This window comes from Simochromis diagramma, unplaced genomic scaffold (genome assembly GCF_900408965.1).
Source record: "Simochromis diagramma unplaced genomic scaffold, fSimDia1.1 OVJJ01000352.1, whole genome shotgun sequence".
Classification (NCBI taxonomy): domain Eukaryota; kingdom Metazoa; phylum Chordata; class Actinopteri; order Cichliformes; family Cichlidae; genus Simochromis; species Simochromis diagramma.
In genome coordinates this window covers 629284-644461 of record NW_024386759.1, presented here as the reverse complement: position 1 = coordinate 644461, position 15178 = coordinate 629284, and the positions used below count along the sequence as shown (strand labels likewise).

The following is a 15178-nucleotide window of genomic DNA, read 5'->3' as shown; positions in this document are numbered from 1 at the left end:
GGAGGATGTAAGGAGGTAGCAAAAGAAAAAGAATGCAACAATCAAAAGGCCATACCTGCACCTTTAAAAACTGTGTGTAGGTGCAAAACCAGTCATGGTAAATAGGCTTTTCTACTCCATCCAAACACTCAAAGCACTTCAACCAAAAGAAAAGAAAACAAATTTGTGTTGCAAATTCTTCAGATCTATACTTCTCAGTAGTTTGTCTTTTGTAAGAAAGGACATGTCGCATGGAACACAAGAATACATTTTATGTATTTGTAACATATGTGTTAAATACTTGTGAATTTAACCAAAGCACCCCTTTTTTTAAATTCAATATTTCATTTTGCGTCTTCATCTCCTGCCTATGTAATATAGGTCTGTGTGTGTTCGTGTGTGTGCACTGCGTGTGACGTAGGCGTGTGAATGCGTGCCCCTGGTCACAGCTCCTTTCAGCATGGCCGGAGGTAAGTCACCCAGTCTTTAAGTCTGACGTCATTAACCTTGTCTGGGCCCAAACTCCGCTGCAGGTCCATAAGTCAAACGATCACTATGGCATCACTGAGAGTTGAAAAACTGTCTAAATTCTTTCATCTGTAATAAAATGATCAGTGTGGCTGCTCTACCAGGTGTAACAATTAAGTTTAACATCCAGGCATCCATGATAATGGAATTTATGACATTTAATGGAGTTAGAAGTTAGCAGAGAGCTAGCTCGCTAGCTTCCATCTAAGTACAATATAGCATGATCTGACTGAGGAATTTCGGAAACAAATTAAAACGTACAGCTCTGCTATCACTTACGACAAAATGAAGACAGAAAATTAAACAGCAGTGACTTAGGGTTACTAAATTTTGGCTAGCTGGTATATAACGATGTGCTACGTGATCGCTAGTGACACAGCTATGTTAGCTTAATATAAACAGTGAAGCTGGAGGATGAACGCTAACAAACTGAGGACATTTTTCCACTCGATAAAAGTTAACATGAGGATTCTCGATGGTCAGGGGAAAATGCAATCGCATGGCAAGATGCTGTAAACAGACCAAACTTGAGTCAGGAGAACTGAGATAATCCATCCACAATACGAGGTTAGCCATTAATATACTGCTGCATGGGCTGGGCTGTAGTTACATCGTAAGGTTTTAAAAACTGAGCTTTAAAATTAAAAGCAGTACTAAAAACCGAGAGAGGTCGACAGTGATCACTGATTGTTTTTACGGGCTTTATGATATTAAATAGAACAAGATACAAAGCATTAAAACATGTTAAAAACACAAAAGCCTTATTAAACGCAGGGTAGTTTGGGCCCAGAAGCTAGGGTTGCCAACTCCCTGAAAAATAAATAAGGGACACCTCGTGGCCAGGGCCGGGCAACCCATTTGTCTTCACCCTTCCCAGTGTGGTAGCTCTTTTTTTTTGTGTGTGAAATTATTTTTTAACCATTTGACTTGATTTAAGCAGATGCATATTCTTTGTGATATGATCATATGGGAAACAAATGATCATTTAGCCATTTATTTTTAGCTCAAAATGACAACATTAACACAGTAAAACAGGTCTCTTTCTTAAACAGAAGCCTGTCATGCTTAACTTTTGAGAATATAAGTAAATCTTTCTTTAAAAGAACTCTGTCCTGTGTAACCCACATAAAAATAAAAAGAACTGCATCTATAACTAAATCGGAATCTTAAATTCCAACCGGAGTGTGTCCGTGAAGGCATCGCGACGCGTCATGACGCACGCCACGCCGCGAGTCTGCACGTGCCTGTTGTGACCAATCACATTCGCGGGGCACCAATATATGCCTTCCGGGTTGTCGCCTCGAAAAGACGCGGGGGAGAGGCGTTAGCGGATGGAAGCAACAGGTACGTGGGGCGAGCGCTCTTCTCTGTTTACTATCTTGGTTTGTCTTTGAATTAATTGTGGATTGCGTTCAACAGTACTTTGATACCGCCGCGGGTAGATGCGTGGGGGCTCGTATGTGACATCGCATGTAGTGAATGGTGAGTTGAGCCTGAATGTTTGTTTGTATTTGTAACCTGTATCAGTATGCCAGTGCTATTAGCTGATGGGATAGCTGAGGCTGAGGCCTACTGCATTACTACTACTCTCACTTTACGTGGCTGTAGTTTTGTTATTTGAGATTGTCATTTATTTTAATTCATTACAATGGTTGGATATGTATTTGTTGTATTTTCTCATGAACTTTATTGTGTACACTGGAACTAAAACTAGCTTGGGAAATTTAGATGAATTTTGCTAATAGTGGTCCTTGTGATTATAGTGCAGGCTAGTGGTGCCCTGGAGAGACCACAGCGACACCACTACTTTGGATGGCGAGCTAGGCCCAACGAGCCAGAACCCCAGCTACAACTTCCTGCGGTCTGGTAGGAGGCTGCTGCGGCCTACACTCTCCCCCCCTGGTTTTCAGTCCCCCAAATCTCACTTTCGAGATCTCAGTCTTGGAATCTCAGTTCTGATCATCACACTTCCAATTTCAACCTGTTACAGACTGTCATACGCGTTGGACTTATATCAATCATGAAATAGCAACTTTATGGACATTATCTGCCGGGGGTTGGAAGAGGTTGCTGCACCGCTGTGCAGCTGATATTTTACAAGCTTGAATTATGTTTTATCCTTTTCCTGTCTGCAGAATTTGTAAATATTGGTATTTGGTAATTGCACTTTATTTTCACTATAAATAATAATTGTAATCACAATATCTGTGGTTGTATGTTTATTGTACTTCACTCACCTCCTAGAGCCGAATCTGATATCTTCTGAATTAGCCCAACTACTCATAACCAACTTAAATTATTCTAGCTTATGTACTTGCTACACCTGCTTAACTTAAAATTATATAAATTAATAGAAAGCAATAGAACGAAAAATATTCTTGTAACAGTGCACATATAGTGCATTTAGTACAATTGGCTTCAGTTGAGGTATTATTTCAGCTTTTCTAATGCTAATCAGCTGCTCCTGTTTGTAAACCTGCTTGTTCCCATGATTACGCATCATAACTCATTATCATTATTAATCTATGTATTACTTTTATGTATTAATAATAATAATAATAATGGATTGGATTTATATAGCGCTTTTCAAGGCACCCAAAGTGCTTTACAATACCACTATTCATTCACTCTCACATTCATACACTGGTGGAGGCAAGCTACAGTTGTAGCCACAGCTGCCCTGGGGCAGACTGACAGAAGCGAGGCTGCCATATCGCGCCATCGGCCCCTCTGGCCAACACCAGTAGGGTGAAGTGTCTTGCCCAAGGACACAACGACCAGGACAGAGAGCCCGGGGATCGAACCGGCGACCTTCCGGTTACAGATACGCTTCCCAACCCCCTGAGCCACGGTCGCCCATTATTATTATTATTATTATTATTATTATTATTATCATTATTATTATTATTATTATTACAACATACCATATCTGCTTCTGCCGTGGCCTGGTGGACAAAAAATTGGTTAAGGGTTCCCCGAGCTTTCACGCCCCTCATGTTCTTCATGTGCCCACCACTAGAAGCATGCCTATGGAAAAAGTGCGCCGGCACACAGTGCAGTGCGCTTTAAAGGTGTTATCGTGCACTTTTCCAGCCAGGTGTTTTTCCCATTCCTCCCAGTACTTTTGCAGCCTTTTTTTTTTTTCTTTCTCTGAGGGGAACAAACATTGCTGCTCTAATGCTGGGCTCACACTCTGCGATTTCTGGCCCATTTTGAGACGATTTTTGAGTCGTGCGACCGATTTGGTGATCGGCCCGATTTTGGCCTTCATCGTGCATCGTGTAGTATACGTGGGGTAACGAGAAGCGATTAACACCTCGAGCAGCTCCCGATCATCAATCGCTCGTGAGGGTGTCACCGCAGCCGCTCACGCTGCTCACGCGCAAACACGTAAACGTCGGTGAAAAAGACGGCGCAGCACGGCAGTGCAGCGTGTGATCTGGACACAAGCGATGGAGGCACAACTTGTAGAACTTTGGAAAGCTCATCCGAGCCTTTTCGATGTGGCATCACAAAATTATCACGACCACAACAACCGTGAAAATAGTTGGATCTACACTGCTGCTCAATCACAGCTGCCTGATCATGTTTTTCATTAGCAATTTAGCAAAGTTGATGGTGGTGGTGTGTCTGTGTGAGTGAAAGACAGAGAGGGAGAGTGAGCGACAGAGTTTCTGTTATAACCTTCATTTTATGGAGGCACAGTGTGAGCACTCAGGTCGCATCAGAGCATCAGGCGGTATAGTGTGAGACCTGCATCGTGACCTACCAACTTCTAACCCCTGCGAGTCAATCGTGCAGTTTGAAAATCGCACAGTGTCTGCCCAGCTTTAGGTGTACTGTCGTCCGAGACTTGCACCGCAGTGTCGGCGTTTGTTTCCCTGTTGGCCATGCTTCTTGTTGTGGTCATCTGTTGTCTTCCGGTATTTTCTCCGTAAGCGACCTTTCCTTGACCAATGAGATGAGCGGTAATCTGAATTGTCATACTCGAATTGTCATAAGTGTGCTGTCAGCTCATTGGTCACAAAGTAGGAGAGGGGCTGGGAATTATGTTTTCAAACAAAGCGTTAATTCCATTAAAAGTTATAGACTACTTTTGATTCTCACTGTATTACGGGACTAAGTGCGTCCCTTATTAGCTCAATACGGGACGTGTACTTTTGTTTCTAAATACGGGACGATTCCGTTTTTTTAAGGGACGGTTGGCAACCCTACCAGAAGCAGTATTCCTCTCGTCATCACTTAAAGACCAGACTGCCATGTTGCTCTCGGCTAATTAAAGTTTGTTAAGACCACAAGCTGCAATGCGAATACAGCTGAACCGCCGTGTTTTTGTCTGTTGTTAAGAGACTCGTTCGGTGTAGGTTTCGTGGAGAGCAGAGTTCACTAATTTAAGTCTTTTAATGAGCTTTAGCCGAGAACACAGCTGTAATGTTAGCATGCTGAGTTAGCCTGGTTGCTAGCGGGAGGTGAAAGGAATCACTGCAGTAATATTTTTTAATAGCGTGCACTGTTTTCCTTTGTCAGGAGAGGTGTCCTAGCAGGCGCACTACACACACAGAACACAGACTTGTAATTCTGTGTTGCAGGTATGGAGATGGTTTTTTTTTAATGTTTTGGGATGTGGATTTTTGTTCATTGTTTTTATGGTACAGTGTTATATTGCCTGTTGGATGGCATTTATTAATATGATTGTACTATAATGTTTGAACTATAAGCACCAAAATATTGGGTCCTGGTTATTAAATTGTATTTGTCTGATTGTTTATTTGGTTTTTAATTGTTTTGTTTATTGTTCTTATAAGTTATTTTTGATGATTTTTCAGTGATATTATTTATTTAGTTTTTTTTTTTTGTTTTTTTTGAGAACTTAAGTTAATATTTTAAAATAATTTGTTGTATTTGATTTATTATATTATTGTGGCGTTAAAGCTGCATATGGAGTGCCAGGACTGCCATAATGCATTAATTAAATACACCATTAAATAATTAATTAAATGTGTCAATAATTAATTAAAATTGGAATTAATTAATTAAATAAATAGTTATGACACATGTAATTAATTAATTATTGACACATTTAATTAATTATTGACACATTTAATTAATTATTTAATGATATATTTATTTATTTCATTTTGGCAGTCATGGCGCCTGGCTCTCATCATGAAATAATTTTATCTGTCAGCCTCACCCATCAAACTCAGGGGGCGGGGTTAACACTGCCCATGCAGCTTCTCTAACATTTGATTGGTTGCCGTGCAAAGTAAGTCAAAACAGGTCGATCCTAGATAATCGATTGCTTGTGTAGACTTGGGGCAGCCAGGTATCCCAGAATGCAGATCAAATCACAGGCAGCAATGGTGGTGGTGTAGTTTTAAAATACCCCGTTTTTCTGTCACCAGCTACACTTTTAACAGTGTTTTAGCCGCGAATGTCGCGACGTATGTCTGGTCAGGTTGTCAACATAGAACATGTTTGCAAAAGTGCTCAGATGTTTTCAGAGATTTCACTAGCTCTGCTAACAATTAGCATGCAGAGTGCAGCCAGGGGGTTACGTTAACCGGTTTGTTTACATATTCCACTCTCCGTGTTCCACATGTTGCATTTGCAGATTCTCATTTTCACCGAACGATCATCTCTTTCCGCCTGGTCTTGTGTCTCTGTGCTTCTGTAACATAAAGAACGAGCTGACATTTTTCTCACGAAACCAGCGATCAGCTCAACAGACCCTCAGTTTACCTGCATGCATTCTCCTCCTCATCTGTCAGCTGTTTAACACCTGCTGCTAATTCAAGAAACACGCCTACGTTACCTGGTGATAGTCACAGTTTAACTGGGCAGCCGGTGCTCGATATAAAGCAATGTCAGCGCATTTTTCTGCACAAGATAAGTAAATATAGTGTTTTCCCCGAGCGCAGAGCTGCTGGAGCTTGTTTCCTTACAGAGCACTTTATAGGCGAAGCAGCTTCATCAGCGGCTGATGTCCAATCACCGGCACACAGCTTTGAAACCTCAGCTGAGTTTTAGCTCTCAGTGGTTAAACGCTGGACTTCATTCACTCAGGTTCTGTCTGTCGGGTCACGTTTACTTCGCTGTTTTATTTACAACTGAGCAAATCGGTTTGGCTGAGGTTAAAGTTACGTTTCATAACTGCATAGTTTCACAGACGTTTAATGGTTCACTGGCACATGTGTTAGACTGAACTATCATCTAAATATCATGTTTTTTAATAGTTATTCGACTGTATTCTAAGCACCAGCTGTCTGTTAGAATGTGATTTTTTCTCTCTCTGTTGGCAGAGGTATAAAAATGCGCAGGAAAATCTGACGTGCATGGCAAACTTCACCAACGATATTTAGGGAGGAATAAACACACATCAAACATAAATGAACCATTTGCCTGTCTCCATAATTGAGAGCATTTTCTCTTCTTATGTCAACACTCTCTCTCTTTTTTTTTTTCTTTTTTTTTCTTTTTCGGTCATGTTATGTTTACCTGTCAAAGGCTTGTTACAAACTATGAAACACATGGTGCAGACTTCTGGATGTTAGAAGAAAACTAATACTGCTCATGAAGGAGACTAAAGGCAGGAAGGTGTCCTTTAAAACTAAACATGTTAATAGGACCTCCCTATTTATATCATAGTTTATGATATAGCACGTGTATTTCAGTAATAGCCTGCTGATTTCAGGTGAACAGTCGCTCACGTAGGCGTTATCTGTGATTCTCCTTAACTATAATTTATCCAAGTTAACTTCAGTTAACCATTCAGACAGTTCTTTTGCAATAAAAAACATAAACACCCATGCTGCTGTAGGTTTCCTCAGTGCCAGCTGTTAACATTATAGCTGCTTATGCAGTAACCATGGTAACCACGGACTGAGCGGCTGGATCGACGGAGGTCAGACAACAATTTTACATGTATGATCTTAAAACAGGACACAGCCACTATACGTGCTGGCCTCATATCAAATGTGAAGGCAGACTGAGTCTATGTTTGACGTTTTTTATATCTAATCTTCCTTTTCAAACATTTAAACAGCAGCGAGTCTGCAGCTGAGGGAATACAAACTCAAATTGTCGGAACAGGTTTGCTCGTTCCTTGGATTCATTTGGTGATTTATTAAATGTATAACTGTTATTCTAATCTGCTGCTGAGTCTCTTACACTTTTCTTTATGCTGTATATTTTCACATCTCTGGAATAGTTGGCAGTTAGATAGTCAGCTGGGAAACTTTGTGTTAACTCATGGAGCTGAGGATATCGTGGATATCGTGGATATGCTGACCTCGCTGCGTGGTGTACAGAGCGAGGTCAGCATGATTAATATTCACAATAAAAATATTAGCCGAACATCATGAAGTCTGTGTTTCATAGTGTCGAGCAACCTTTGTACAGTTAAAGCCAGCAGTTACTACATGACAGAAACACCAACGTTATCTCTTTTATGTGTTTATACACAGGTCACGCTGATTACTGAACAAAAACCCAAAGATCAGATGTTAAACAGATTTATTTGCTCTCTCTCCTCCTTAAACATGTTTTTAATGTTAGTTATAATTCAGAATTGGCGACTGAAACACGTAGGACACATAAGAACATCAGGAAATAAAACCCCGATAAATATAACCTCAGTAAAAGAAGTCAGCGGGGGTTACTACAGCTGTGTACCGGGGCCTGCGCTTTGTCGGTGGGATTGCTTGCGAGGCGAGCGGGTCTATCCCACGCTTTGCCGTGAGACTGGGCAGACATCTCCGAAATCATCGAAGCACTTTTGCAAAGAGGCTGTATCTTGACAAACCGACCAGACACATGAAGATTAAACCACTACATTCTCGGCTAAAAAAAATATTAAAACGGTATTTGGTGACACACAAACAGGGTTTTTCAAAGTTCAGTTCTGTTAGCTTCCACATGCCGGTTGTTGTGTGCTAGAAACAATGGCCACCAGGCCAAAGCAATGGTTTTGACTCGATCAGCGTTAACCCCGCCCCCTGAGTTTGATGGGTGAGGCTGACAGATAAAATTATTTCATGATGAGAGCCAGGCGCCAGGACTGCCAAAATGAAATAAATAAATATATCATTAAATAATTAATTAAATGTGTCAATAATTAATTAAAATGTGAAATACATAAATAATTAATTAAATGTGTCAATAATTAATTAATTAAATGTGTCAATAATTAATTAATTACATGTTATTATTAATGTGTCATAATATTATTAATTAATTCCAATTTTAATTAATTATTGACACATTTAATTAATTATTTAATGGTGTATTTAATTAATGCATTATGGCAGTCCTGGCACTCCATAGCTGCAAGGCACAGCTCCTTTCAGCATGGCCGCAGGAGAGGTGTCCTAGCAGGCGCGCGACACTCACAGATCACGGACTTTAATTCTGTTTGCAGATCTGCAGTAAAGAGCCCATAGACCCAGTGCTGTCTCCTGCCTCTTACTTACATGCCAGAACACAACACAGGCGTAACTTACAAACGGGTTACATATTACATCATTTTTAAATGTAGCTGAGAGTTACAATAAACACATATTGGCAATATGGAGTGGTGACATAGTCACAGAATGTGGAGGAAAAGGAAGTGAAAGGAGAAAAAAAACAAACAAAATGTAACACAGGACCATTGTGATCAGGTGTGTTAACATGTCTCAATTCAGCTCGACGTTTGAGATTAGGCTTAAAATTTTCCGTTTTGACAAAGCATATTGTTAAGGCAGATGACCCTGAATTATTTACACTGAAATGGTTCCTGGCTGTGTTTCTCCCTCTCTCACCCATTGAATCATTAGTCATTATTAAACTCTGGCTGTCATCCACAGCATGTCTTTGTCCTGTCTTCATCCGTTCATCCCCCAACCAGTCATAGCAGAGGGCTGCTGGAGGTTTCTTCCTGTTAAAAGGGAGTTTTTCCTTCCCACTGTCACCAAGCACCTGCTCATAGGGCTCATCTGATTGCATCTATTGCAGTTTTCTGTTTTTTTGTGTGTTATTGTAGGGTCTTTACCTTGTTTGGCACGATACAAATAAAACTGAATTGAACTCAGTGTGTCTTGATGCATGCTCAGTCATCCAGGTAAGAAAATCTCTAAAGGTTGATTCTGTTCATCTGGACGTACCGTTTTCAGCCCACTGAAGTGGCCTGGTTTCAATCATTATGCAAATGCACTGTTTATAAGATTGGGGAAACCTGCAGTCAGCTGGGACTGAAGAAGTCACTTGGATGAGTGACGAAACGTTTCTCCCACTGAAAACACTACGTCTAGATGAACAGAATCAACCTTTGGAGATGAACTCAGTGTGATTTCATACATGTTCACTAGTACTGGGCGTCTTGTAGGTTGAAGTATATGTTTGTCGGGAGCAATTTTACATGTTCCCAGCAAGCAAAGCCCCACGAGAAGCAATCGCTGACAGAATGACGCAGGGTCCAAGTCATACCCAGACCTCCACCTACCACTGAGGGTCCCAGGCAGCCACTTTACACTGTGTATTCTTGATTATTTTCTTCATTCATTCTGTCTATCACATGTTAATTTGTCAGTACTCAGTATAAGGCATTAAATGAGCCAAGACATCATGATGTCATGCTTGCCCCTTTTTCTGTTTATTTTTACTTCAGTTTTGCTTCTCTTGAGTGGTTCATGTTAAAATGATATATTGATGTTCTAGTACTCAGCTACTGCAATGCATCATTATTACTGTTTCAGGTCCAGCCTACCCACTCACTGTACACACTACAAGCCAGTATATTTCCATGAGGTTGGGATGTACAGAAAATGCAGACCAAGTGAACATGAGGTCACAATGAGTGGAGAATGAACAGCATAGTGTTGTTCATTAGAACAGAGGGCGATCATGTTTTAATTAAGGTTTCTAGCTTTTCCAGGAACTTTGTCCTATCTTGCCGGCACACACCCCTCACCTGTTCTCCACAGAATCCACTAATAATCTATTTTCATGTGTTTAAGCCTTTGAGGGTTAAATACACTCGGCAGAGGGCATGCCAGGGTAATCCCACGAGGGAAGTGATTTGAGTGCTGCTACAGTTCTGCTCAGATGACATGCACACAGCATTTCCTCTGGGATATTTTCCTTTTCTGTTTTTTGGTATCAGACAGCAGGATGTAGGAGGGACTCCACGGCAGGTCCCCAAGAGACTCTAATAAAAATGGTGCCAGAAATTCCCACCGCTAGCTGAGAATACATTAACATACAGTATATCATGAACATACCTTTGTACTTTTAAATGTATATACTTATAGGCTAAATGCACCTCAAGGGGTGGCAGGCTAAGTTTTTAAATTCAAACTAAAAATTGTGACAAAATTTGAGTCAATACAATTTTTTTTTACCATTTTAGCTTCTACTGACAGTCCAAGTAGAGACTGCAATTTTTTGCATTTTCTGCACAACTCTAATGGAAATTGTTGTAAGCTTGACCACAAGAACTGTGACCAATCTGCTCCATTTTAATAATACCACACACACAAGGTCAAACAACGTCATTTTGTCTCATATTTACTAGTAGACAACAGTGTAAGTTAGCTTTGAGTTGCTAAGTGGCAACCAAGAAACCAAGATTTAGAGTTTCTGTGAAGAGGAGTGGACCCAAATCCTTTCTGAGATGTGTGAAAACCTGGCGAAGAAATGTCTTACTGCTTCCCTTCCACCAGTGGTTTCTCCACCAAGTGTTGTGTTTTTCCTTGGGGACCAAATACGTATTTCACTCAATGACATGCAATTTTTTTTTTATATATTTTTGTTTGAATATCAAACAGTCTCTTTCCATTAGAATGAAACTAGCATAAAAAAGGGGGGGGGGGAGTTGTTGTGTTTTCTTTTTTGGGGGGGGGGGTGATGATGATCTCCCCTCCGACCTGTCGTCCTGGCTCCTCCTTGCCGCAGCATTTGTGTTGTACCTCATCACTCTCTAGCCATAAGAGCAGTTCCCTCTGCCGAATGTTGGAACACTGAGCTACTAGTTGTTTCACTGTCACGCTGGGTATCAGAGATTCCACAGGTCCACCATCATATTCACGTAACCCCTTCTGCTGGGGTTACTTGCGTAGTAGCATTCCAACAGTAGTAGCATCCCTGTTCTCATCTCTTGCCCACTTGTGTCTTCTTGTTCTCGTAGCCCACTTCTCATCCTTACTGGATACAGACGGTCTATATAGCTCTATACACTACCAGTCAAAAGTGTGGACACACCTTTTCATTTAATGGTTTCCTTTTAGTACTTTCTGCATTGCAGATAAAAACTGAAGGCATCAAATATATGAGCAAGATATTTGGAATTATGTAGCAAAGAAAAAATGTATAATAACTCTAAATATTTCTTATACTTTAGATCCCTAAAAGCAGCACCCTTTGCTGCACACCCTTGGCCTTCTCTCAATGAGCTTCATGATGCAGTCACCTGAAATGGGTTCCCTTCACAGGTTAGTCTTGTCGGGGTTCATTTGTGGAATTTCTTGCCTTCTTAATGGGGTTGGGACCATCAGTTGCGTTGTGCAGAGGTCAGGTTAGTACACCAGCCCTATCTGTTAGAATTCATGTTATGGCAAGAACCAATCAGCTAAGTAAAGAGAAACAACAGGCCTTCATTACTTTCAGAACTGAAGGTCAGTCAATCTGGAAAATTGTTGGAAAACCATACCTCAGCAGTAGTCAAAGCAAAGTGTGACTATTTTGAAGAATTTAAAATATATTTGAGTAGTTTCACACTTTATAGTGTGTATAGTGCATAGACTTCTATGGGACCTGATGTGTTGGGGAGTAACGGATTACATGTACATATTACATATGAGTAACTGTATTCCGTTACAGTTACCATTTAAAAAGGTGGTATTCAGAATACAGTTACTTTGTTGAAATAAATGGATTACACGGCGGTCTTTTCCTGTTTCATATGTTAGGCTGTCCTCTCTGTTTTTGGTAATTCCACGCCGGTGGAAACCCAAACAAAACACGCATTAAGAGGCTCTGATGTCTGTGTCTCAATCTCTCCCCTACTTGCGGCCGCATAGTGACGTGAAGAAATATTTTTAAAAAGTATTATTAAAAAAGTATTTAATATGAAGGCATTAGGCAGAGTGTTACAGGCGTAGCCATTAAGAACGTAGGGTTTTGACAAATCATGGGGACGTGGTTTTGGCTGAGATCGTTGAATTTTATTTTGTCAGGGCAATTATCTTTTGTTAAACTTTATGCTTGCTGTGTTGTATGTTTGTTTAGGCACTCAGTAACGTAATAACTTAAGAATTCGATTTTATTGTCCCCTTTTTTTGTGTGTGTACCGATAGTTAGTAACTATTGAAAATAGACCCAAAATGCAAAGGTGAATTAACCATGGGATTGGAAGCTGTCCTTTTTTTTTGTTTTTGTTGTTTTGTTTTGGGTTTTTTTCATTTGGTTAAATGTTAAAAACAAATAAAGACTTCAGTTACAAAAAAGCATGCAGCCTGATGGGCAGTGTAGTCCGTGCTGCAGGGAGAATGGACCACCAAACCCGTGATGTGTCTGTGAGCGAGGGAGGAAAAGGAAAAGTACGAGCTGTCACGGAGCAGAAACGGGAGCTGGAAGCATGTAAATATAATAACAACCAGCATCAGAGCATCAGACCGTATAGTGTGAGACCTGCATCGTGACCTATGAACTTCTAACCTCTGAGATTTAATTGTACAGTTTGAGCAGGAGCTGAGTAACGTGACTGAAAAAAATCGCACAGTGTTTGCCCAGCTTAATGCAGACTGTTTAAACTAAACAAGCTGCTGTTCCACAAAATAAACCCTGTCAGCCACAGTATTGCCTCTGTTTTAACAGTTAAAGCAGTAGAGACGAGCTGTTTGCATGTGCGTGGAACTCTAGCGTCATTAACCAGGCTAGCTGTTAGCTTATAGCTCACGCTAGCTAACCAGCGAGCAGTTAAAAGACAGCCAAAGCTGCACAAAACACCCACAAACTTATCTCACTACAACGTAGCGCCGAAAATATGACTCGCAGCTCGAGCTCGACCCAGCTGCTGTAACATAAGACTGACATCCAGCTAACCACAGCTAAAAAGATATTTAGAGAAAACTTACCGTTTCCTCAGGTTACAGGAGCTGAGTTGTTTCACGCTGAAAAGTTGGTTTGTTTTGGTTCTCACTGAAGACATAGCTGTTCTTTTGTTCTGCTTTTAAGCGAAACATTCTTTGTATGTGAGGAAAATGCTGTTCATCTTCTTCAGCTCTAGCGTAGACTCTGCCATCATATTTCTTCTTTCCGTGTGTCGCTACTTTGAAACGCTTGGGCCGCTCTGCCCGCCACGGTTTCAAACTGGTCATGTGACTGCATGGCCACATCTCATTGGTGAAAAAGTTACCGGAAACTCCACTGGCGCCATGTTATCTAATGTGTTAAAACAAATTCTTTTTTTTAAAAAGAGTCGAATTATGCAAATGTAGCAGAGTAAAAGTACTGTTTCTTCTTCACAAATGTACTCAAGTAAAAGTAAAAAGTATCGTGCTAAAAAGGTACTTTAAAAGTACTTTTTTTTTTTTTCAAAAACTCAAGTAAATGTAACGGAGTAAATGTAACTCGTTACTACCCACCTCTGATTATATGCACATTACCATGGTCTTAATATGTACGTATATGTCTTAGTCTGTGGCATTTTTGTATTGGAATGTAATGAAACCAAGTAATCGATCTCAAAATGTTGAGTTATAGATGCCAGATATCTGTGTGAGGCAGACATACTCATGTCCTTCTAAGAGTGGGTGGAGCAGCGTGCAGCATGTTGTATTATCAAACAGAACATATCTGCAGCAGTAATAATGATCCATACAACACTGACGGGGAACATTTTTATGTAGAAAAGAGACTTATTTCTCATAATTTATGTATTAGTTAACAGTAGTTTCATGGTGTTTTATTGTTAATTTGTTCAGAAAAATGTCCTCCATCACACATTATTGTCAGCTTATAGTAAATAGTTAGATAACTATAGTAGTAATATCACTTTCAGCCAGATAGGAGTGCAGAGAGGTGACGGCGTGCATGGAGAGTGCAGAGCAGTACGTTTTAATCTAGACCAGACTGGTCCTGTTATTGGATAAAGCTTTATTCTTGATTGGATTTGATATGATTTGAATAGAGGTTCTGGGAAGAGTAGTCCCTGCTTGCCCTTCTGTCAAATTCACTGCACACTACTGCCATCTCCATACACAGAACCTTTCTTGGTGTGTAAAGCAAACCTGTACACAGATGGACTGAATGTCACCACCAAGTAAAGTAGGAGAAAACCATAACTCAGTCCTGGCTGTATTCTGCATGGACAAAGTGACATCACATGCACTCCTTCTGTCCTTCCTTCTCTTGTTTCTCCCCTCTTCCTCCTGCTGCATCTCTGCACTGCCAGATCAATACGGCCCTTAAGTGCTTTCTGACTAAAGGCAGATTCCACATTTAAGTTCTGGTGGTTGCAACTGAATCTCCACAATATACTGCTCCATGCTGAAGCTATGTGCCAATTCTCACAGCTCTGCCTGATCTGGGCTAATTCCTCTGTCTGTCCCACACATACCTTTACCGTCATATTCTTCAAAACCAACAGATTCAACATCCTCAGCATCCATTTGAATGTTCAGCATCACATGCT

At 40.6% G+C, this 15178-nt stretch overlaps 1 protein-coding gene and 1 long non-coding RNA gene across 2 annotated transcripts in view; both read right to left on the bottom strand.

The window, feature by feature from the left end:
• LOC120731844 (receptor-type tyrosine-protein phosphatase gamma-like) overlaps positions 1–15178 on the bottom strand; it is a 278578-nt gene that overhangs the window by 230728 nt on the left and 32672 nt on the right. The gene's annotated exons all lie outside the window — the stretch shown is intronic.
• On the bottom strand, positions 2728–14499 carry LOC120731854. The gene is made up of 3 exons (XR_005695428.1): positions 14487–14499; positions 3669–3679; positions 2728–2830 (listed from the first exon to the last, which is right to left on the bottom strand). It is a non-coding gene; the product is annotated as an uncharacterized LOC120731854 (long non-coding RNA).